Genomic DNA, 21170 nt, shown 5'->3' on the forward strand with positions numbered 1-21170 from the left:
TGCGTTGATATAGAGAGCAAAAGTAAGCCAAAGTCAACGCCTCCGTGGCGCAATCGGCTAGCGCGTTTGGCTGTTTACCGAAATGTTGGTGGTTCGAGCCCACCCGGGGGCGAAATCGTTTTAACCGTCACCGATGTGAGGACATACGTTAACTTTGTTAGAGATACACAGCTAGTGTGGCAATTTGGCTGCGAAGGAGTGATGCCACAGATGCTTATACACATTCAGGCATGTGGCGCTGTAGGTAAAAACATGGTCCTACACAGACGTTCTACTGTTTTCCTATTTATTCACCATGTGTGACACTGCAGTGGAGCGACGCCCACTACAAAAGACGTTTTATTTACATTCAATTTCAGCGTATACGTCGCGAGTGCCATATGACAGGGCCTGTCTCTCGATGTCGATTTGTATTTTGTGTCTCTTAAGTGTCGGTCTGCAGTAGGCCGCTGTTGGCCGAGCGACGGGACAAGAAATTGCAGACCGCAAACTTTTGGTGGCCTGACGGTCGTCACCGATCGTAAGGGCGAAACAGTCGAGAGATTTGGAGAATGGCAATGTGGACACTCCCAGCAGCAGCAGTGCGCCAAATTAATTATCTGGTCGAGGGCTGCAAGATTCAGTGTGATGAAGTGAGAATTCGGGGATAGCTCGCAAATTCAAAGCTGCCGCGTTTTTAGCTCAGTGGTAGAGCACTGGTCTCGTAAACCAGGAGTCGTGAGTTCGAACCTCACAGAAGGAATCCATTTTTTTAACTTTCCTGCAACGCGCGGAGCTACCTCGAGCAATATCTATCACATGGCAGTACACTGAATGAAAGGGATGTTCTACAACCTATGACAAGTATTCTACTGGCGTACGAGGTTTTCTGAATGCATAGGCAGAACAGTGGTTTGTATGCATTTAGTAGTATAATGTCATTCGTTTATGAGCGTCGCTACAATGTGCATGCACGTTATACATGTGAAGAGGCATAAGCAGGTGCTACCATTCTGCGAGATTCCTGCAGAATGTGTACGAATTGCGTTGATATTGAGAGCAAAAGTGAGCCAAAGTCAACGCCTCCGTGGCGCAATCGGCTAGCGCGTTCGGCGCTTAACCGAAAGGTTGGTGGTTCGAGCCCACCGGGTGGCAAAATCGTTTTAACCGTCACCGATGTGAGGACATACGTCAACTTTGTTGGAGATACACAGCTAGTGTGGCAATTTGGCTGCGAAGGAGTGATGCCACAGATGCTTATACACATTCAGGCAGGTGGCACTGTAGGTAAAAACATGGTCCTACACTGACGTTCTAATGTTTTCCTATTTATTCACCATGTGTGACACTGCAGTGGAGCGACGCCCACTACAAAAAAAAGTTTTATTTACATTCAATTTCAGCGTATACGTCGCGAGTGCCATATGACTGGGCCTCTCTCTCGATGTCGATTTGTATTTTGTGTCTCTTAAGTGTCGGTCTGCAGTAGGCCGCTGTCGGCCGAGCGACGGGACAAGAAATTGCAGACCGCAAACTTTTGGTGGCCAGACGGTCGTCGCCGATCGTAAGGGTGAAACAGTCGAGAGATTTGGAGAACGGCAATGTGGACACTCCCAGCAGCAGCAGTGCGCCAAATCAAGTATCTGGTCGAGGGCTGCAAGATTCAGTATGATGAAGTGAGAATTCGGGGATAGCTCGCAAATTCAAAGCTGCCGCCTTTTTAGCTCAGTGGTAGAGCACTGGTCTCGTAAACCAGGAGTCGTGAGTTCGAACCTCACAGAAGGAATCCATTTTTTTAACTTTCCTGCAACGCGCGGAGCTACCTCGAGCAATATCTATCACATGGCAGTACACTGAATGAAAGGGATGTTCTACAACCTATGACAAGTATTCCACTGGCCTAGGAGGTTTTCTGAATGCATAGGCAGAACAGTGGTTTGTATGCATTTAGTAGTATAATGTCATTCGTTTATGAGCGTCGCTACAGTGTGCATGCACGTTATACATGTGAAGAGGCATAAGCAGATACTACCATTCTGCGAGATTCCTGCAGAATGTGTACGAATTGCGTTGATATAGAGAGCAAAAGTGAGCCAAAGTCAACGCCTCCGTGGCGCAATCGGCTAGCGCGTTCGGCTGTTAACCGAAAGGTTGGTGGTTCGAGCCCACCCGGGGGCGAAATCGTTTTAACCGTCACCGAGGTGAGGACATACGTCAACTTTGTTAGGGATACACAGCTAGTGTGGCAATTTGGCTGCGAAAGAGTGATGCCACAGATGCTTATATACATTCAGGCAGGTGGCACTGTAGGTAAAAACATGGCCCTACACAGACGTTCTACTGTTTTCCTGTTTATTCACCATGTGTGACACTGCAGTGGAGCGACGCCCACTACAAAAGACGTTTTATTTACATTCAATTTCAGCGTATACGTCGCGAGTGCCATGTGACAGGGCCTGTCTCTCGATGTCGATTTGTATTTTGTGTCTCTTAAGTGTCGGTCTGCAGTAGGCCGCTGTTGGCCGAGCGACGGGACAAGAAATTGCAGACCGCAAACTTTTGGTGGCCTGACGGTCGTCGCCGATCGTAAGGGCGAAACAGTCGAGAGATTTGGAGAACGGCAATGTGGACACTCCCAGCAGCAGCAGTGCGCCAAATTAATTATCTGGTCGAGGGCTGCAAGATTCAGTGTGATGAAGTGAGAATTCGGGGATAGCTCGCAAATTCAAAGCTGCCGCCTTTTTATCTCAGTGGTAGAGCACTGGTCTCGTAAACCAGGAGTCGTGAGTTCGAACCTCACAGAAGGAATCCATTTTTTTAACTTTCCTGCAACGTGCGGAGCTACCTCGAGCAATATCTATCACATGGCAGTACACTGAATGAAAGGGATGTTCTACAACCTATGACAAGTATTCTACTGGCGTACGAGGTTTTCTGAATGCATAGGCAGAACAGTGGTTTGTATGCATTTAGTAGTATAATGTCATTCGTTTATGAGCTCTTTATTCGCACGAAGTAATGGCCGCTATCGACAGGGGATCTCAAGTTGATTCCGTATTTCTAGATTTCCGGAAAGCTTTTGACACCGTTCCTCACAAGCGACTTCTAATCAAGCTGCGGAGCTATGGGGTATCGTCTCAGTTGTGCGACTGGATTCGTGATTTCCTGTCAGGAAGGTCGCAGTTCGTAGTAATAGACGGCAAATCATCGAGTAAAACTGAAGTGATATCAGGTGTTCCCCAGGGAAGCGTCCTGGGACCTCTACTGTTCCTGATCTATATAAATGACCTGGGTGACAATCTGAGCAGTTCTCTTAGGTTGTTCGCAGATGATGCTGTAATTTACCGTCTAGTAAGGTCATCCGAAGACCAGTATCAGCTGCAAAGCGATTTAGAAAAGATTGCTGTATGGTGTGTCAGGTGGCAGTTGACGCTAAATAACGAAAAGTGTGAGATGATCCACATGAGTTCCAAAAGAAATCCGTTGGAATTCGATTACTCGATAAATAGTACAATTCTCAAGGCTGTCAATTCAACTAAGTACCTGGGTGTTAAAATTACAAACAACTTCAGTTGGAAGGACCACATAGATAATATTGTCGGGAAGGCGAGCCAAAGGTTGCGTTTCATTGGCAGGACACTTAGAAGATGCAACAAGTCCACTAAAGAGACAGCTTACACTACACTCGTTCGTCCTCTGTTAGAATATTGCTGCGCGGTGTGGGATCCTTACCAGGTGGGATTGACGGAGGACATCGAGAGGGTGCAAAGAAGGGCAGCTCGTTTTGTATTATCGCGTTATAGGGGAGAGAGTGTGGCAGATATGATACACGAGTTGGGATGGAAGTCATTACAGCATAGACGTTTTTCGTCGCGGCGAGACCTTTTTACGAAATTTCAGTCACCAACTTTCTCTTCCGAATGCGAAAATATTTTGTTGAGCCCAACCTACATAGGTAGGAATGATCATCAAAATAAAATAAGAGAAATCAGAGCTCGAACAGAAAGGTTTAGGTGTTCGATTTTCCCGCTCGCTGTTCGGGAGTGGAATAGTAGAGAGATAGTATGATTGTGGTTCGATGAACCCTCTGCCAAGCACTTAAATGTGAATTGCAGAGTAGTCATGTAGATGTAGATGTACAGTGTGCATGCACGTTATACATGTGAAGAGGCATAAGCAGATGCTACCATTCTGCGAGATTCCTGCAGAATGTGTACGAATTGCTTTGATATAGAGAGCAAAAGTAAGCCAAAGTCAACGCCTCCGTGGCGCAATCGGCTAGCGGGTTCGGCTGTTAACCCAAAGGTTGGTGGATCGAGCCCACGCGGGGGCGAAATCGTTTTAACCGTCACCGATGTGAGGACATACGTCAACTTTGTTAGAGATACACAGCTAGTGTGGCAATTTGGCTGCGAAGGAGTGATGCCACAGATGCTTATACACATTCAGGCATGTGGCGCTGTAGGTAAAAACATGGTCCTACACAGACGTTCTACTGTTTTCCTATTTATTCACCATGTGTGACACTGCAGTGGAGCGACGCCCACTACAAAAGACGTTTAATTTACATTCAATTTCAGCGTATACGTCGCGAGTGCCATATGACAGGGCCTGTCTCTCGATGTCGATTTGTATTTTGTGTCTCTTAAGTGTCGGTCTGCAGTAGGCCGCTGTTGGCCGAGCGACGGGACAAGAAATTGCAGACCGCAAACTTTTGGTGGCCTGACGGTCGTCACCGATCGTAAGGGCGAAACAGTCGAGAGATTTGGAGAATGGCAATGTGGACACTCCCAGCAGCAGCAGTGCGCCAAATTAATTATCTGGTCGAGGGCTGCAAGATTCAGTGTGATGAAGTGAGAATTCGGGGATAGCTCGCAAATTCAAAGCTGCCGCCTTTTTAGCTCAGTGGTAGAGCACTGGTCTCGTAAACAAGGAGTCGTGAGTTCGAACCTCACAGAAGGAATCCATTTTTTTAACTTTCCTGCAACGCGCGGAGCTACCTCGAGCAATATCTATCACATGGCAGTACACTGAATGAAAGGGATGTTCTACAACCTATGACAAGTATTCTACTGGCGTACGAGGTTTTCTGAATGCATAGGCAGAACAGTGGTTTGTATGCATTTAGTAGTATAATGTCATTCGTTTATGAGCGTCGCTACAATGTGCATGCACGTTATACATGTGAAGAGGCATAAGCAGGTGCTACCATTCTGCGAGATTCCTGCAGAATGTGTACGAATTGCGTTGATATAGAGAGCAAAAGTGAGCCAAAGTCAACGCCTCCGTGGCGCAATCGGCTAGCGCGTTCGGCGCTTAACCGAAAGGTTGGTGGTTCGAGCCCACCGGGTGGCAAAATCGTTTTAACCGTCACCGATGTGAGGACATACGTCAACTTTGTTAGAGATACACAGCTAGTGTGGCAATTTGGCTGCGAAGGAGTGATGCCACAGATGCTTATACACATTCAGGCAGTTGGCACTGTAGGTAAAAACATGGTCCTACACTGACGTTCTACTGTTTTCCTGTTTATTCACCATGTGTGACACTGCAGTGGAGCGACGCCCACTACAAGAGACGTTTTATTTACATTCAATTTCAGCGTATACGTCGCGAGTGCCATATGACAGGGCCTGTCTCTCGATGTCGATTTGTATTTTGTGTCTCTTAAGTGTCGGTCTGCAGTAGGCCGCTGTTGGCCGAGCGACGTGCAGTCGCCTTACATGAAGCCCCATGGGCAACGCCAGTGCCACTGTGAACAATCGCAAACTGTAGCCAGAGAGTGGAGCCGAAAGGCGCATTTCGCAGTCGAGCCACGTTATCCCACAAGCTGTGCACCAGGACAAGAAATTGCAGACCGCAAACTTTTGGTGGCATGACGGTCGTCGCCTATCGTAAGGGCGAAACAGTCGAGAGATTTGGAGAACGGCAATGTGGACACTCCCAGCAGCAGCAGTGCGCCAAATTAAATATCTGGTCGAGGGCTGCAAGATTCAGTGTGATGAAGTGAGAATTCGGGATAGCTCGCAAATTCAAAGCTGCCGCCTTTTTAGCTCAGTGGTAGAGCTCTGGTCTCGTAAACCAGGAGTCGTGAGTTCGAACCTCACAGAAGGAATCCATTTTTTTAACTTTCCTGCAACGTGCGGAGCTACCTCGAGCAATATCTATCACATGGCAGTACACTGAATGAAAGGGATGTTCTACAACCTATGACAAGTATTCTACTGGCCTAGGAGGTTTTCTGAGTGCATAGGCAGAACAGTGGTTTGTATGCATTTAGTAGTATAATGTCATTCGTTTATGAGCGTCGCTACAGTGTGCATGCACGTTATACATGTGAAGAGGCATAAGCAGATGCTACCATTCTGCGAGATTCCTGCAGAATGTGTACGGATTGCGTTGATATAGAGAGCAAAAGTGAGCCAAAGTCAACGCCTCCGTGGCGCAATCGGCTAGCGCGTTTGGCTGTTAACCGAAAGGTTGGTGGTTCGAGCCCACCCGACGGCGAAATCGTTTTAACCGTCACCGATGTGAGGACATACGTCAACTTTGTTAGAGATACACAGCTAGTGTGGCAATTTGGCTGCGAAGGAGTGATGCCACAGATGCTTATACACATTCAGGCAGTTGGCACTGTAGGTAAAAACATGGTCCTACACTGACGTTCTAATGTTTTCCTATTTATTCACCATGTGTGACACTGCAGTGGAGCGACGCCCACTACAAAAGACGTTTTATTTACATTCAATTTCAGCGTATACGTCGCGAGTGCCATATGACTGGGCCTGTCTCTCGATGTCGATTTGTATTTTGTGTCTCTTAAGTGTCGGTCTGCAGTAGGCCGCTGTCGGCCGAGCGACGGGACAAGAAATTGCAGACCGCAAACTTTTGGTGGCCAGACGGTCGTCGCCGATCGTAAGGGTGAAACAGTCGAGAGATTTGGAGAACGGCAATGTGGACACTCCCAGCAGCAGCAGTGCGCCAAATCAATTATCTGGTCGAGGGCTGCAAGATTCAGTGTGATGAAGTGAGAATTCGGGGATAGCTCGCAAATTCAAAGCTGCCGCCTTTTTAGCTCAGTGGTAGAGCACTGGTCTCGTAAACCAGGAGTCGTGAGTTCGAACCTCACAGAAGGACTCCATTTTTTTAACTTTCCTGCAACGCGCGGAGCTACCTCGAGCAATATCTATCACATGGCAGTACACTGAATGAAAGGGATGTTCTACAACCTATGACAAGTATTCCACTGGCCTAGGAGGTTTTCTGAATGCATAGGCAGAACAGTGGTTTGTATGCATTTAGCAGTATAATGTCATTCGTTTATGAGCGTCGCTACAGTGTGCATGCACGTTATACATGTGAAGAGGCATAAGCAGATGCTACCATTCTGCGAGATTCCTGCAGAATGTGTACGAATTGCGTTGATATAGAGAGCAAAAGTGAGCCAAAGTCAACGCCTCCGTGGCGCAATCGGCTAGCGCGTTCGGCTGTTAACCGAAAGGTTGGTGGTTCGAGCCCACCCGGGGGCGAAATCGTTTTAACCGTCACCGAGGTGAGGACATACGTCAACTTTGTTAGGGATACACAGCTAGTGTGGCAATTTGGCTGCGAAGGAGTGATGCCACAGATGCTTATATACATTCAGGCAGGTGGCACTGTAGGAAAAAACATGGCCCTACACAGACGTTCTACTGTTTTCCTGTTTATTCACCATGTGTGACACTGCAGTGGAGCGACGCCCACTACAAAAGACGTTTTATTTACATTCAATTTCAGCGTATACGTCGCGAGTGCCATATGACAGGGCCTCTCTCTCGATGTCGATTTGTATTTTGTGTCTCTTAAGTGTCGGTCTGCAGTAGGCCGCTGTTGGCCGAGCGACGTGCAGTCGCCTTACATGAAGCCCCATGGGCAACGCCAGTGCCACTGTGAACAATCGCAAACTGTAGCCAGAGAGTGGAGCCGAAAGGCGCATTTCGCAGTCGAGCCACGTTATCCCACAAGCTGTGCACCAGGACAAGAAATTGCAGACCGCAAACTTTTGGTGGGCTGACGGTCGTCGCCGATCGTAAGGGCGAAACAGTCGAGAGATTTGGAGAACGGCAATGTGGACACTCCCAGCAGCAGCAGTGCGCCAAATTAAATATCTGGTCGAGGGCTGCAAGATTCAGTGTGATGAAGTGAGAATTCGGCATAGCTCGCAAATTCAAAGCTGCCGCCTTTTTAGCTCAGTGGTAGAGCACTGGTCTCGTAAACCAGGAGTCGTGAGTTCGAACCTCACAGAAGGAATCCATTTTTTTAAGTTTCCTGCAACGTGCGGAGCTACCTCGAGCAATATCTATCACATGGCAGTACACTGAATGAAAGGGATGTTCTACAAATTATGACAAGTATTCTACTGGCCTAGGAGGTTTTCTGAATGCATAGGCAGAACAGTGGTTTGTATGCATTTAGTAGTATAATGTCATTCGTTTATGAGCGTCGCTACAGTGTGCATGCACGTTATACATGTGAAGAGGCGTAAGCAGATGCTACCATTCTGCGAGATTCCTGCAGAATGTGTACGGATTGCGTTGATATAGAGAGCAAAAGTGAGCCAAAGTCAACGCCTCCGTGGCGCAATCGGCTAGCGCGTTCGGCTGTTAACCGAAAGGTTGGTGGTTCGAGCCCACCCGGGGGCGAAATAGTTTTAACCGTCACCGATGTGAGGACATACGTTAACTTTGTTATAGATACACAGCTAGTCTGGCAATTTGGCTGCGAAGGAGTGATGCCACAGATTCTTATACACATTCAGGCAGGTGGCACTGTAGGTAAAAACATGGCCATACACAGACGTTCTACTGTTTTCCTATTTATTCACCATGTGTGACACTGCAGTGGAGCGACGCCCACTACAAAAGACGTTTTATTTACATTCAATTTGAGCGTATACGTCGCGAGTGCCATATGACAGGGCCTGTATCTCGATGTCGATTTGTATTTTGTGTCTCTTAAGTGTCGGTTTGCAGTACGCCGCTGTTGGCCGAGCGACGTGCAGTCGCCTTACATGAAGCCCCATGGGCAACGCCAGTGCCACTGTGAACGACAGCAAACTGTAGCCAGAGAGAGGAGCCGAAAGGCGCATTTTGCAGTCGAGCCACGCTATCCCACAAGCTGTGCACTAGGACAAGAAATTGCAGACCGCAAACTTTTGGTGGCCAGACGGTCGTCGCCGATCGTAAGGGCGAAACAGTCGAGAGATTTGGAGAACGGTAATGTGGACACTCCCAGCAGCAGCAGTGCGCCAAATCAATTATCTGGTCAAGGGCTGCAAGATTCAGTATGATGAAGTGAGAATTCGGGGATAGCTCGCAAATGCAAAGCTGCCGTTTTCTTAGCTTAGTGGTAGAGCACTGGTCTCGTAAACCAGGGGTCGTGAGTTCGAACCTCACAGAAGGCACCCATTTTTTTATCGTTCCTGCAACGTGCGGAGCTACCTCGAGCAAAGCTATCACATGGCAGTACACTGAATGAAAGGGATGTTCTACAACCTATGACAAGTATTCTACTGGCTTAGGAGGTTTTCTGAATGCAAAGGCAGGAAAGTGGTTTGTATGCATTTTGTAGTATAATGTCATGCTTGGCGATGTCATTCGTTTATGATCCTCGCTACAGTGTGCATGCACGTTATCCATGTGAAGAGGCATAAGCAGATGCTACCATGCTGCGAGATTCCTGCAGAATGTGTACGAATTGCGTTGATATACAGAGCACAAGCTAGCCAAAGTCAACGCCTCCGTGGCGCAATCGGCTAGCACGATCGGCTGTTAACCGAAGGGTTGGTGGTTCAAACCCACCCGGGGACGAAATCGGTTTAACCGTCACTGAAATGAGGACATCCATCAACTTTGTTAGTGTTACACAGCTAGTGTCGCAATTTGGCTGCGAAGGAGTGATGCCACAAATGCTTATACACATTCAGGCAGGTGGCACTGTAGGTAAAAACATGGCCCTACACAGACGTTCTAATGTTTTCCTATTTATTCACCATGTGTGACACTGCAGTGGAGCGACGCCCACTCCAAAACACGTTTTATTTACATTCAATTTCAGCGTATACGTCGCGAGTGCCATATGACAGGGCCTGTCTCTCGATGTCGATTTCGATTTTGTCTCTTAAGTGTCGGTCTGCAGTAGGCCGCTGTTGGCCAAGCGACGTGCAGTCGCCTTACATGAAGCCCCATGGGCAAAGACAGTGCCACTGTAAAAAACAGCAAACTATAGCCAGAGAGAGGAGCCGAAAGGCGCGTTTCGCAGTCGAGCCACGCTATTCCACAAGCTGTGCACTAGGACAAGAAATTGCAGACCGCAAACTCTTGGTGGCCAGACGGTCGTCGCCGATCGTAAGGGCGAAACAGTCGAGAGATTTGGAGAACGGTAATGTGGACACTACCAGCAGCAGCAGTGCGCCAAATCAATTATCTGGTCGAGGGCTGCAAGATTCAGTATGATGAAGAGAGAATTCGGGGATAGCTCGCAAATGCAAAGCTGCCGCGTTCGTAGCTCAGTGATAGAGCACTGGTCTCATAAACCAGATGTCGTGAGTTCGAACCTCACAGAAGGCATCCATTTTTTTAACTTTCCTGCAACGTGCGGAGCTACCTCGAGCAATATCTATCACATGGCAGTACACTGAATGAAAGGGATGTTCTACAACCTATGACAAGTATTCTACTGGCGTACGAGGTTTTCTGAATGCATAGGCAGAACAGTGGTTTGTATGCATTTTGTAGTATAATGTCATGCTTGGCGATGTCCTTCGTTTATGAGCCTCGCTACAGTGTGCATGCACGTTATCCATGTGAAGAGGCATATGCAGATGCTACCATTCTGCGAGATTCCTGCAGAATGTGTACGAATTGCGTTGATATACAGAGCACAAGTAGCCAAAGTCAACGCCTCTGTGGCGCAATCGGCTAGCGTGTTGGGCTGTTAACTGAAAGGTTGGTGGTTCGAGCCCACCCAGGGGCGAAGTCGTTTTAACCGTCACCGAGGTGAGGACATACATCAACTTTGTTAGAGATACGCAGCTAGTGTGGCAATTTGGCTGCGCAGGAGTGATGCCACAGGTGCTTATACACATTCAGGCAGGTGGCACTGTAGGTAAAAACATGGCCCTACACAGACGTTCTACTGTTTTCCTATTTATTCACCATGTGTGACACTGCAGTGGAGCGACGCCCACTACAAAAGACGTTTTATTTACATTCAATTTCAGCGTATACGTCGCGAGTGCCATATGACAGGGCCTGTCTCTCGATGTCGATTTGTATTTTGTGTCTCTTAAGTGTCGGTCTGCAGTAGGCCGCTGTTGGCCGAGCGACGTGCAGTCGCCTTACATGAAGCCCCATGGGCAACGCCAGTGCCACTGTGAACAATCGCAAACTGTAGCCAGAGAGTGGAGCCGAAAGGCGCATTTCGCAGTCGAGCCACGTTATCCCACAAGCTGTGCACCAGGACAAGAAATTGCAGACCGCAAACTTTTGGTGGGCTGACGGTCGTCGCCGATCGTAAGGGCGAAACAGTCGAGAGATTTGGAGAACGGCAATGTGGACACTCCCAGCAGCAGCAGTGCGCCAAATTAAATATCTGGTCGAGGGCTGCAAGATTCAGTGTGATGAAGTGAGAATTCGGCATAGCTCGCAAATTCAAAGCTGCCGCCTTCTTAGCTCAGTGGTAGAGCACTGGTCTCGTAAACCAGGAGTCGTGAGTTCGAACCTCACAGAAGGAATCCATTTTTTTAACTTTCCTGCAACGTGCGGAGCTACCTCGAGCAATATCTATCACATGGCAGTACACTGAATGAAAGGGATGTTCTACAAATTATGACAAGTATTCTACTGGCCTAGGAGGTTTTCTGAATGCATAGGCAGAACAGTGGTTTGTATGCATTTAGTAGTATAATGTCATTCGTTTATGAGCGTCGCTACAGTGTGCATGCACGTTATACATGTGAAGAGGCGTAAGCAGATGCTACCATTCTGCGAGATTCCTGCAGAATGTGTACGGATTGCGTTGATATAGAAAGCAAAAGTGAGCCAAAGTCAACGCCTCCGTGGCGCAATCGGCTAGCGCGTTCGGCTGTTAACCGAAAGGTTGGTGGTTCGAGCCCACCCGGGGGCGAAATAGTTTTAACCGTCACCGATGTGAGGACATACGTTAACTTTGTTATAGATACACAGCTAGTCTGGCAATTTGGCTGCGAAGGAGTGATGCCACAGATTCTTATACACATTCAGGCAGGTGGCACTGTAGGTAAAAACATGGCCATACACAGACGTTCTACTGTTTTCCTATTTATTCACCATGTGTGACACTGCAGTGGAGCGACGCCCACTACAAAAGACTTTTTATTTACATTCAATTTGAGCGTATACGTCGCGAGTGCCATATGACAGGGCCTGTATCTCGATGTCGATTTGTATTTTGTGTCTCTTAAGTGTCGGTTTGCAGTACGCCGCTGTTGGCCGAGCGACGTGCAGTCGCCTTACATGAAGCCCCATGGGCAACGCCAGTGCCACTGTGAACGACAGCAAACTGTAGCCAGAGAGAGGAGCCGAAAGGCGCATTTTGCAGTCGAGCCACGCTATCCCACAAGCTGTGCACTAGGACAAGAAATTGCAGACCGCAAACTTTTGGTGGCCAGACGGTCGTCGCCGATCGTAAGGGCGAAACAGTCGAGAGATTTGGAGAACGGTAATGTGGACACTCCCAGCAGCAGCAGTGCGCCAAATCAATTATCTGGTCAAGGGCTGCAAGATTCAGTATGATGAAGTGAGAATTCGGGGATAGCTCGCAAATGCAAAGCTGCCGTTTTCTTAGCTTAGTGGTAGAGCACTGGTCTCGTAAACCAGGGGTCGTGAGTTCGAACCTCACAGAAGGCACCCATTTTTTTATCGTTCCTGCAACGTGCGGAGCTACCTCGAGCAAAGCTATCACATGGCAGTACACTGAATGAAAGGGATGTTCTACAACCTATGACAAGTATTCTACTGGCTTAGGAGGTTTTCTGAATGCAAAGGCAGGAAAGTGGTTTGTATGCATTTTGTAGTATAATGTCATGCTTGGCGATGTCATTCGTTTATGATCCTCGCTACAGTGTGCATGCACGTTATCCATGTGAAGAGGCATAAGCAGATGCTACCATGCTGCGAGATTCCTGCAGAATGTGTACGAATTGCGTTGATATACAGAGCACAAGCTAGCCAAAGTCAACGCCTCCGTGGCGCAATCGGCTAGCACGATCGGCTGTTAACCGAAGGGTTGGTGGTTCAAACCCACCCGGGGACGAAATCGGTTTAACCGTCACTGAAATGAGGACATCCATCAACTTTGTTAGTGTTACACAGCTAGTGTCGCAATTTGGCTGCGAAGGAGTGATGCCACAAATGCTTATACACATTCAGGCAGGTGGCACTGTAGGTAAAAACATGGCCCTACACAGACGTTCTACTGTTTTCCTATTTATTCACCATGTGTGACACTGCAGTGGAGCGACGCCCACTCCAAAACACGTTTTATTTACATTCAATTTCAGCGTATACGTCGCGAGTGCCATATGACAGGGCCTGTCTCTCGATGTCGATTTCGATTTTGTCTCTTAAGTGTCGGTCTGCAGTAGGCCGCTGTTGGCCAAGCGACGTGCAGTCGCCTTACATGAAGCCCCATGGGCAAAGACAGTGCCACTGTAAAAAACAGCAAACTATAGCCAGAGAGAGGAGCCGAAAGGCGCGTTTCGCAGTCGAGCCACGCTATTCCACAAGCTGTGCACTAGGACAAGAAATTGCAGACCGCAAACTCTTGGTGGCCAGACGGTCGTCGCCGATCGTAAGGGCGAAACAGTCGAGAGATTTGGAGAACGGTAATGTGGACACTACCAGCAGCAGCAGTGCGCCAAATCAATTATCTGGTCGAGGGCTGCAAGATTCAGTATGATGAAGAGAGAATTCGGGGATAGCTCGCAAATGCAAAGCTGCCGCGTTCGTAGCTCAGTGATAGAGCACTGGTCTCATAAACCAGATGTCGTGAGTTCGAACCTCACAGAAGGCATCCATTTTTTTAACTTTCCTGCAACGTGCGGAGCTACCTCGAGCAATATCTATCACATGGCAGTACACTGAATGAAAGGGATGTTCTACAACCTATGACAAGTATTCTACTGGCGTACGAGGTTTTCTGAATGCATAGGCAGAACAGTGGTTTGTATGCATTTTGTAGTATAATGTCATGCTTGGCGATGTCCTTCGTTTATGAGCCTCGCTACAGTGTGCATGCACGTTATCCATGTGAAGAGGCATATGCAGATGCTACCATTCTGCGAGATTCCTGCAGAATGTGTACGAATTGCGTTGATATACAGAGCACAAGTAGCCAAAGTCAACGCCTCTGTGGCGCAATCGGCTAGCGTGTTGGGCTGTTAACTGAAAGGTTGGTGGTTCGAGCCCACCCAGGGGCGAAGTCGTTTTAACCGTCACCGAGGTGAGGACATACATCAACTTTGTTAGAGATACGCAGCTAGTGTGGCAATTTGGCTGCGCAGGAGTGATGCCACAGGTGCTTATACACATTCAGGCAGGTGGCACTGTAGGTAAAAACATGGCCCTACACAGACGTTCTACTGTTTTCCTATTTATTCACCATGTGTGACACTGCAGTGGAGCGACGCCCACTACAAAAGACGTTTTATTTACATTCAATTTCAGCGTATACGTCGCGAGTGCCATATGACAGGGCCTGTCTCTCGATGTCGATTTGTATTTTGTGTCTCTTAAGTGTCGGTCTGCAGTAGGCCGCTGTTGGCCGAGCGACGTGCAGTCGCCTTACATGAAGCCCCATGGGCAACGCCAGTGCCACTGTGAACAATCGCAAACTGTAGCCAGAGAGTGGAGCCGAAAGGCGCATTTCGCAGTCGAGCCACGTTATCCCACAAGCTGTGCACCAGGACAAGAAATTGCAGACCGCAAACTTTTGGTGGGCTGACGGTCGTCGCCGATCGTAAGGGCGAAACAGTCGAGAGATTTGGAGAACGGCAATGTGGACACTCCCAGCAGCAGCAGTGCGCCAAATTAAATATCTGGTCGAGGGCTGCAAGATTCAGTGTGATGAAGTGAGAATTCGGCATAGCTCGCAAATTCAAAGCTGCCGCCTTCTTAGCTCAGTGGTAGAGCACTGGTCTCGTAAACCAGGAGTCGTGAGTTCGAACCTCACAGAAGGAATCCATTTTTTTAACTTTCCTGCAACGTGCGGAGCTACCTCGAGCAATATCTATCACATGGCAGTACACTGAATGAAAGGGATGTTCTACAAATTATGACAAGTATTCTACTGGCCTAGGAGGTTTTCTGAATGCATAGGCAGAACAGTGGTTTGTATGCATTTAGTAGTATAATGTCATTCGTTTATGAGCGTCGCTACAGTGTGCATGCACGTTATACATGTGAAGAGGCGTAAGCAGATGCTACCATTCTGCGAGATTCCTGCAGAATGTGTACGGATTGCGTTGATATAGAAAGCAAAAGTGAGCCAAAGTCAACGCCTCCGTGGCGCAATCGGCTAGCGCGTTCGGCTGTTAACCGAAAGGTTGGTGGTTCGAGCCCACCCGGGGGCGAAATAGTTTTAACCGTCACCGATGTGAGGACATACGTTAACTTTGTTATAGATACACAGCTAGTCTGGCAATTTGGCTGCGAAGGAGTGATGCCACAGATTCTTATACACATTCAGGCAGGTGGCACTGTAGGTAAAAACATGGCCATACACAGACGTTCTACTGTTTTCCTATTTATTCACCATGTGTGACACTGCAGTGGAGCGACGCCCACTACAAAAGACTTTTTATTTACATTCAATTTGAGCGTATACGTCGCGAGTGCCATATGACAGGGCCTGTATCTCGATGTCGATTTGTATTTTGTGTCTCTTAAGTGTCGGTTTGCAGTACGCCGCTGTTGGCCGAGCGACGTGCAGTCGCCTTACATGAAGCCCCATGGGCAACGCCAGTGCCACTGTGAACGACAGCAAACTGTAGCCAGAGAGAGGAGCCGAAAGGCGCATTTTGCAGTCGAGCCACGCTATCCCACAAGCTGTGCACTAGGACAAGAAATTGCAGACCGCAAACTTTTGGTGGCCAGACGGTCGTCGCCGATCGTAAGGGCGAAACAGTCGAGAGATTTGGAGAACGGTAATGTGGACACTCCCAGCAGCAGCAGTGCGCCAAATCAATTATCTGGTCAAGGGCTGCAAGATTCAGTATGATGAAGTGAGAATTCGGGGATAGCTCGCAAATGCAAAGCTGCCGTTTTCTTAGCTTAGTGGTAGAGCACTGGTCTCGTAAACCAGGGGTCGTGAGTTCGAACCTCACAGAAGGCACCCATTTTTTTATCGTTCCTGCAACGTGCGGAGCTACCTCGAGCAAAGCTATCACATGGCAGTACACTGAATGAAAGGGATGTTCTACAACCTATGACAAGTATTCTACTGGCTTAGGAGGTTTTCTGAATGCAAAGGCAGGAAAGTGGTTTGTATGCATTTTGTAGTATAATGTCATGCTTGGCGATGTCATTCGTTTATGATCCTCGCTACAGTGTGCATGCACGTTATCCATGTGAAGAGGCATAAGCAGATGCTACCATGCTGCGAGATTCCTGCAGAATGTGTACGAATTGCGTTGATATACAGAGCACAAGCTAGCCAAAGTCAACGCCTCCGTGGCGCAATCGGCTAGCACGATCGGCTGTTAACCGAAGGGTTGGTGGTTCAAACCCACCCGGGGACGAAATCGGTTTAACCGTCACTGAAATGAGGACATCCATCAACTTTGTTAGTGTTACACAGCTAGTGTCGCAATTTGGCTGCGAAGGAGTGATGCCACAAATGCTTATACACATTCAGGCAGGTGGCACTGTAGGTAAAAACATGGCCCTACACAGACGTTCTACTGTTTTCCTATTTATTCACCATGTGTGACACTGCAGTGGAGCGACGCCCACTCCAAAACACGTTTTATTTACATTCAATTTCAGCGTATACGTCGCGAGTGCCATATGACAGGGCCTGTCTCTCGATGTCGATTTCGATTTTGTCTCTTAAGTGTCGGTCTGCAGTAGGCCGCTGTTGGCCAAGCGACGTGCAGTCGCCTTACATGAAGCCCCATGGGCAAAGACAGTGCCACTGTAAAAAACAGCAAACTATAGCCAGAGAGAGGAGCCGAAAGGCGCGTTTCGCAGTCGAGCCACGCTATTCCACAAGCTGTGCACTAGGACAAGAAATTGCAGACCGCAAACTCTTGGTGGCCAGACGGTCGTCGCCGATCGTAAGGGCGAAACAGTCGAGAGATTTGGAGAACGGTAATGTGGACACTACCAGCAGCAGCAGTGCGCCAAATCAATTATCTGGTCGAGGGCTGCAAGATTCAGTATGATGAAGAGAGAATTCGGGGATAGCTCGCAAATGCAAAGCTGCCGCGTTCGTAGCTCAGTGATAGAGCACTGGTCTCATAAACCAGATGTCGTGAGTTCGAACCTCACAGAAGGCATCCATTTTTTTAACTTTCCTGCAACGTGCGGAGCTACCTCGAGCAATATCTATCACATGGCAGTACACTGAATGAAAGGGATGTTCTACAACCTATGACAAGTATTCTACTGGCGTACGAGGTTTTCTGAATGCATAGGCAGAACAGTGGTTTGTATGCATTTTGTAGTATAATGTCATGCTTGGCGATGTCCTTCGTTTATGAGCCTCGCTACAGTGTGCATGCACGTTATCCATGTGAAGAGGCATATGCAGATGCTACCATTCTGCGAGATTCCTGCAGAATGTGTACGAATTGCGTTGATATACAGAGCACAAGTAGCCAAAGTCAACGCCTCTGTGGCGCAATCGGCTAGCGTGTTGGGCTGTTAACTGAAAGGTTGGTGGTTCGAGCCCACCCAGGGGCGAAGTCGTTTTAACCGTCACCGAGGTGAGGACATACATCAACTTTGTTAGAGATACGCAGCTAGTGTGGCAATTTGGCTGCGCAGGAGTGATGCCACAGGTGCTTATACACATTCAGGCAGGTGGCACTGTAGGTAAAAACATGGCCCTACACAGACGTTCTACTGTTTTCCTATTTATTCACCATGTGTGAAACTGCAGTGGAGCGACGCCCACTACAAAACACGTTTTATTTACATTCAATTTCAGCGTATACGTCGCGAGTGCCAAATGACAGGGCCTGTCTCTCGATGTCGATTTGTATTTTGTCTCTTAAGTGTCGGTCTGCAGTAGGCCGCTGTTGGCCAAGCGACGTGCAGTCGCCTTACATGAAGCCCCATGGGCAGCGCCAGTGCCACTGTGAACAACAGCAAACTGTAGCCAGAGAGTGGAGCCGAAAGGAGCATTTCGCAGTCGAGCCACGCTATCCCACAAGCTGTGCAGTAGGACAAGAAATTGCAGACCGCAAAGTTTTGGTGGCCAGACGGTTGTCGCCGATCGTAAGGGCGAAACAGTCGAGAGATTTGGAGAACGGTAATGTGGACACTCCCAGCAGCAGCAGTGCGCCAAATCAATTATCTGGTCGAGGGCTGCAAGATTCAGTATGATGAAGTGGGAATTCGGGGATAGCTAGCCAAATTCAAGGCTGCCGCCTTGTTAGCTAAGTGGTAGAGCACTGGTCTCGTAAACCAGGGGTCGTGAGTTCGAACCTCTCAGAAGGCATCCATTTTTTTAACTTTCCTGGAACGTGCTGAGCTACCTCGAGCAATATCTATCACATGGCAGTACACTGAATGAAAGGGATGTTCTACAAACTATGACAAGTATTCTACTCGCTTAGGAGGTTTTCAGAATGCATAGGCAGAACAGTGGTTTGTATGCATTTTGTAGTATAATGTCATGCTTGGCGATGTCCTTCGTTTATGAGCCTCGCTACAGTGTACATGCACGTTATCCATGTGAAGAGGCATAAGCAGATGCTACCATTCTGCGAGATTCCTGCAGAATGTGTACGAATTGCGTTGATATACAGAGCATAAGTTAACCGAAGTCAACGCCTCTGTGGCGCAATCGGCTAGCGTGTTCGGCTGTTAACCGAAAGGTTGGTGGTTCGAGCCCACCTGGGGGCGAAATCTTTTTAACCGTCACCGAGTTGAGGACATACATCAACTTTGTTAGAGATACACAGCTAGTGTGGCAATTTGGCTGCGAAGGAGTGATGCCACAGATGCTTATACACATTCAGGCAGGTGGCACTGTAGGTAAAAACATGGCCCTACACAGACGTTCTACTGTTTTCCTATTTATTCACCGTGTGTGACACTGCAGTGGAGCGACGCCCACTACAAAAGACGTTTTATTTACATTCAATTTCAGCGTATACGTCGCGAGTGCCATATGACAGGGCATGTATTTTTTGTCTCTTAAGTGTCGGTCTGCAGTAGGCCGCTGTTGGCCGGACGACGTGCAGTCGCCTTACATGAAGCCCCATGGGCAACGCCAGTGCCACTGTGAACAACAGCAAACTGTAGCCAGAGAAAGGAGCCGAAAGGCGCATTTCGCAGTCGAGCCACGCTATCCCACAAGCTGTGCACTGGGACAAGAAATTGCAGACCGCAAACTTTTGGTCGCCATATGGTCGTGGCCGACCATAAGGGCGAAACAGTCGAGAGATTTGGAGAACTTCAATGTGGATACAGCAGCAGCAGTGCTCCAAATCAATTATCTGGTCGAGGGCTGCAAGATTCAGTATGATGAAGAGAGATTTCGGAGACAACTAGCAAATGCAAAGCTGCCGCGTTTTTAGCTCAGTGGTAGAGCACTGGTCTCGTAAACCAGTGGTCGTGAGTTCGAACCTCACAGAACACATCCGTTTTTTTAACTTTCCTGCAACGTGCGGAGCTACCTCGAGCAATATCTATCACATGGCAGTACACTGAATGATAGGGATGTTCTACAACCTATGACAAGTATTCTACTGGTCCAGGAGGTTTTCTGAATGCATAGGCAGAACAGTGGTTTGTATGCATTTTGTAGTATAATGTCATGCTTGGCGATGTCATTCGTTTATGGGCGTCGCTACAGTGTGCATGTACGTTGTCCATGTGAAGAGGCATAAGCAGATGCTACCATTCTGCGAGATTCCTGCAGAATGTGTACGAATTGCGTTGATATTGAGAGCAAAAGTGAGCCAAAGTCGACAACTCCGTGGCGCAATCGGCTAGCGTGTTCGGCTGTTAACCGAAAGGTTGGTGGTTCGAGCCCACCCAGGGGCGAAATCGTTTTAACCGTCACCGAGGTGAGGACATACGTCAACTTTGTTAGAGATACACAGCTAGTGTGGCTATTTGGCTGCGAAGGAGTGATGCCACAGATGCTTATACACATTCAGGCAGGTAGCACTGTAGGTAAAAACATGGCCCTACACAGACGTTCTACTGTTTTCCTATTTATTCACCATGTGTGACACTGCAGTGGAGAGACGCCCACTACAAAAGACGTTTTATTTACATTCAATTTCAGCGTATACGTCGCGAGTGCCATATGACAGGGCCTGTATTTTGTGTCTCTTAAGTGTCGGTCTGCAGTAGGCCGCTGTTGGCCGGACGACGTGCAGTTGCCTTACATGAAGCCCCATGGGCAACGCCAGTGCCACTGTGAACAACAGCAAACTGTAGCCAGAGAGAGGAGCCGAAAGGCGCATTTCGCAGTCGAGCCACGCTATCCCACAAGCTGTGCACTAGGACAAGAAATTGCAGACCGCAAACTTTTGGTGGCCAGACGGTTGTCGCCGATCGTAAGGGCGAAACAGTCGAGAGATTTGGAGAACGGTAATGTGGACACTCCCAGCAGCAGCAGTGCGCCAAATCAATTATCTGGTCGAGGGCTGCAAGATTCAGTATGATGAAGTGGGAATTCGGGGATAGCTCGCAAATTCAAGGCTGCCGCCCTCTTAGCTCAGTGGTAGTGCACTGACCTCGTAAACCAGGGGTCGTGAGTTCGAACGTCATAGAAGGCATCCATATTTTTAACTTTCCTGCAACGTGCGGAGCTACCACGAGCAATATCTATCACATGGCAGTACACTGAATGAAAGGGATGTTCTACAACCTATGACAAGTATTCTACTGGCCTAGGAGGTTTTCCGAATGCATAGGCAGAACAGTGGTTTG

General features: G+C 48.3%; 30 non-coding genes across 30 annotated transcripts; all 30 read left to right on the forward strand.

The window, feature by feature from the left end:
• The first annotated feature begins 38 nt into the window (after positions 1–38).
• Positions 39–112, forward strand: Trnan-guu (transfer RNA asparagine (anticodon GUU)). The gene has a single exon. It is a non-coding gene; the product is annotated as a tRNA-Asn (tRNA).
• A 558-nt stretch (positions 113–670) lies between these two features.
• Trnat-cgu (transfer RNA threonine (anticodon CGU)) lies at positions 671–742 on the forward strand. The gene has a single exon. It is a non-coding gene; the product is annotated as a tRNA-Thr (tRNA).
• Positions 743–1060: 318 nt separating this feature from the next.
• Positions 1061–1134, forward strand: Trnak-cuu (transfer RNA lysine (anticodon CUU)). Its single transcript has one exon. It is a non-coding gene; the product is annotated as a tRNA-Lys (tRNA).
• Positions 1135–1693: 559 nt separating this feature from the next.
• On the forward strand, positions 1694–1765 carry Trnat-cgu (transfer RNA threonine (anticodon CGU)). The gene has a single exon. It is a non-coding gene; the product is annotated as a tRNA-Thr (tRNA).
• A 318-nt stretch (positions 1766–2083) lies between these two features.
• Trnan-guu (transfer RNA asparagine (anticodon GUU)) lies at positions 2084–2157 on the forward strand. Its single transcript has one exon. It is a non-coding gene; the product is annotated as a tRNA-Asn (tRNA).
• Positions 2158–2715: 558 nt separating this feature from the next.
• Positions 2716–2787, forward strand: Trnat-cgu (transfer RNA threonine (anticodon CGU)). The gene has a single exon. It is a non-coding gene; the product is annotated as a tRNA-Thr (tRNA).
• A 2083-nt stretch (positions 2788–4870) lies between these two features.
• On the forward strand, positions 4871–4942 carry Trnat-cgu (transfer RNA threonine (anticodon CGU)). The gene has a single exon. It is a non-coding gene; the product is annotated as a tRNA-Thr (tRNA).
• Positions 4943–5260: 318 nt separating this feature from the next.
• Positions 5261–5334, forward strand: Trnak-cuu (transfer RNA lysine (anticodon CUU)). The gene has a single exon. It is a non-coding gene; the product is annotated as a tRNA-Lys (tRNA).
• A 688-nt stretch (positions 5335–6022) lies between these two features.
• Trnat-cgu (transfer RNA threonine (anticodon CGU)) lies at positions 6023–6094 on the forward strand. The gene has a single exon. It is a non-coding gene; the product is annotated as a tRNA-Thr (tRNA).
• Positions 6095–6412: 318 nt separating this feature from the next.
• On the forward strand, positions 6413–6486 carry Trnan-guu (transfer RNA asparagine (anticodon GUU)). The gene has a single exon. It is a non-coding gene; the product is annotated as a tRNA-Asn (tRNA).
• Positions 6487–7044: 558 nt separating this feature from the next.
• Trnat-cgu (transfer RNA threonine (anticodon CGU)) lies at positions 7045–7117 on the forward strand. The gene has a single exon. It is a non-coding gene; the product is annotated as a tRNA-Thr (tRNA).
• A 317-nt stretch (positions 7118–7434) lies between these two features.
• Positions 7435–7508, forward strand: Trnan-guu (transfer RNA asparagine (anticodon GUU)). Its single transcript has one exon. It is a non-coding gene; the product is annotated as a tRNA-Asn (tRNA).
• A 688-nt stretch (positions 7509–8196) lies between these two features.
• Trnat-cgu (transfer RNA threonine (anticodon CGU)) lies at positions 8197–8268 on the forward strand. Its single transcript has one exon. It is a non-coding gene; the product is annotated as a tRNA-Thr (tRNA).
• A 318-nt stretch (positions 8269–8586) lies between these two features.
• On the forward strand, positions 8587–8660 carry Trnan-guu (transfer RNA asparagine (anticodon GUU)). Its single transcript has one exon. It is a non-coding gene; the product is annotated as a tRNA-Asn (tRNA).
• A 686-nt stretch (positions 8661–9346) lies between these two features.
• On the forward strand, positions 9347–9421 carry Trnat-cgu (transfer RNA threonine (anticodon CGU)). The gene has a single exon. It is a non-coding gene; the product is annotated as a tRNA-Thr (tRNA).
• Positions 9422–10514: 1093 nt separating this feature from the next.
• Positions 10515–10586, forward strand: Trnam-cau (transfer RNA methionine (anticodon CAU)). The gene has a single exon. It is a non-coding gene; the product is annotated as a tRNA-Met (tRNA).
• Positions 10587–10918: 332 nt separating this feature from the next.
• Positions 10919–10992, forward strand: Trnan-guu (transfer RNA asparagine (anticodon GUU)). The gene has a single exon. It is a non-coding gene; the product is annotated as a tRNA-Asn (tRNA).
• A 688-nt stretch (positions 10993–11680) lies between these two features.
• On the forward strand, positions 11681–11752 carry Trnat-cgu (transfer RNA threonine (anticodon CGU)). The gene has a single exon. It is a non-coding gene; the product is annotated as a tRNA-Thr (tRNA).
• A 318-nt stretch (positions 11753–12070) lies between these two features.
• Positions 12071–12144, forward strand: Trnan-guu (transfer RNA asparagine (anticodon GUU)). The gene has a single exon. It is a non-coding gene; the product is annotated as a tRNA-Asn (tRNA).
• A 686-nt stretch (positions 12145–12830) lies between these two features.
• On the forward strand, positions 12831–12905 carry Trnat-cgu (transfer RNA threonine (anticodon CGU)). Its single transcript has one exon. It is a non-coding gene; the product is annotated as a tRNA-Thr (tRNA).
• A 1093-nt stretch (positions 12906–13998) lies between these two features.
• Trnam-cau (transfer RNA methionine (anticodon CAU)) lies at positions 13999–14070 on the forward strand. The gene has a single exon. It is a non-coding gene; the product is annotated as a tRNA-Met (tRNA).
• A 332-nt stretch (positions 14071–14402) lies between these two features.
• Trnan-guu (transfer RNA asparagine (anticodon GUU)) lies at positions 14403–14476 on the forward strand. The gene has a single exon. It is a non-coding gene; the product is annotated as a tRNA-Asn (tRNA).
• Positions 14477–15164: 688 nt separating this feature from the next.
• Trnat-cgu (transfer RNA threonine (anticodon CGU)) lies at positions 15165–15236 on the forward strand. Its single transcript has one exon. It is a non-coding gene; the product is annotated as a tRNA-Thr (tRNA).
• Positions 15237–15554: 318 nt separating this feature from the next.
• On the forward strand, positions 15555–15628 carry Trnan-guu (transfer RNA asparagine (anticodon GUU)). Its single transcript has one exon. It is a non-coding gene; the product is annotated as a tRNA-Asn (tRNA).
• A 686-nt stretch (positions 15629–16314) lies between these two features.
• On the forward strand, positions 16315–16389 carry Trnat-cgu (transfer RNA threonine (anticodon CGU)). The gene has a single exon. It is a non-coding gene; the product is annotated as a tRNA-Thr (tRNA).
• Positions 16390–17482: 1093 nt separating this feature from the next.
• Trnam-cau (transfer RNA methionine (anticodon CAU)) lies at positions 17483–17554 on the forward strand. The gene has a single exon. It is a non-coding gene; the product is annotated as a tRNA-Met (tRNA).
• A 332-nt stretch (positions 17555–17886) lies between these two features.
• On the forward strand, positions 17887–17960 carry Trnan-guu (transfer RNA asparagine (anticodon GUU)). The gene has a single exon. It is a non-coding gene; the product is annotated as a tRNA-Asn (tRNA).
• A 688-nt stretch (positions 17961–18648) lies between these two features.
• On the forward strand, positions 18649–18720 carry Trnat-cgu (transfer RNA threonine (anticodon CGU)). The gene has a single exon. It is a non-coding gene; the product is annotated as a tRNA-Thr (tRNA).
• A 333-nt stretch (positions 18721–19053) lies between these two features.
• Trnan-guu (transfer RNA asparagine (anticodon GUU)) lies at positions 19054–19127 on the forward strand. The gene has a single exon. It is a non-coding gene; the product is annotated as a tRNA-Asn (tRNA).
• A 667-nt stretch (positions 19128–19794) lies between these two features.
• Trnat-cgu (transfer RNA threonine (anticodon CGU)) lies at positions 19795–19866 on the forward strand. The gene has a single exon. It is a non-coding gene; the product is annotated as a tRNA-Thr (tRNA).
• Positions 19867–21170: the final 1304 nt, after the last annotated feature.

Source organism: Schistocerca gregaria, chromosome 5, assembly GCF_023897955.1.
Source record: "Schistocerca gregaria isolate iqSchGreg1 chromosome 5, iqSchGreg1.2, whole genome shotgun sequence".
Taxonomy (NCBI): Eukaryota; Metazoa; Arthropoda; class Insecta; order Orthoptera; family Acrididae; genus Schistocerca; species Schistocerca gregaria.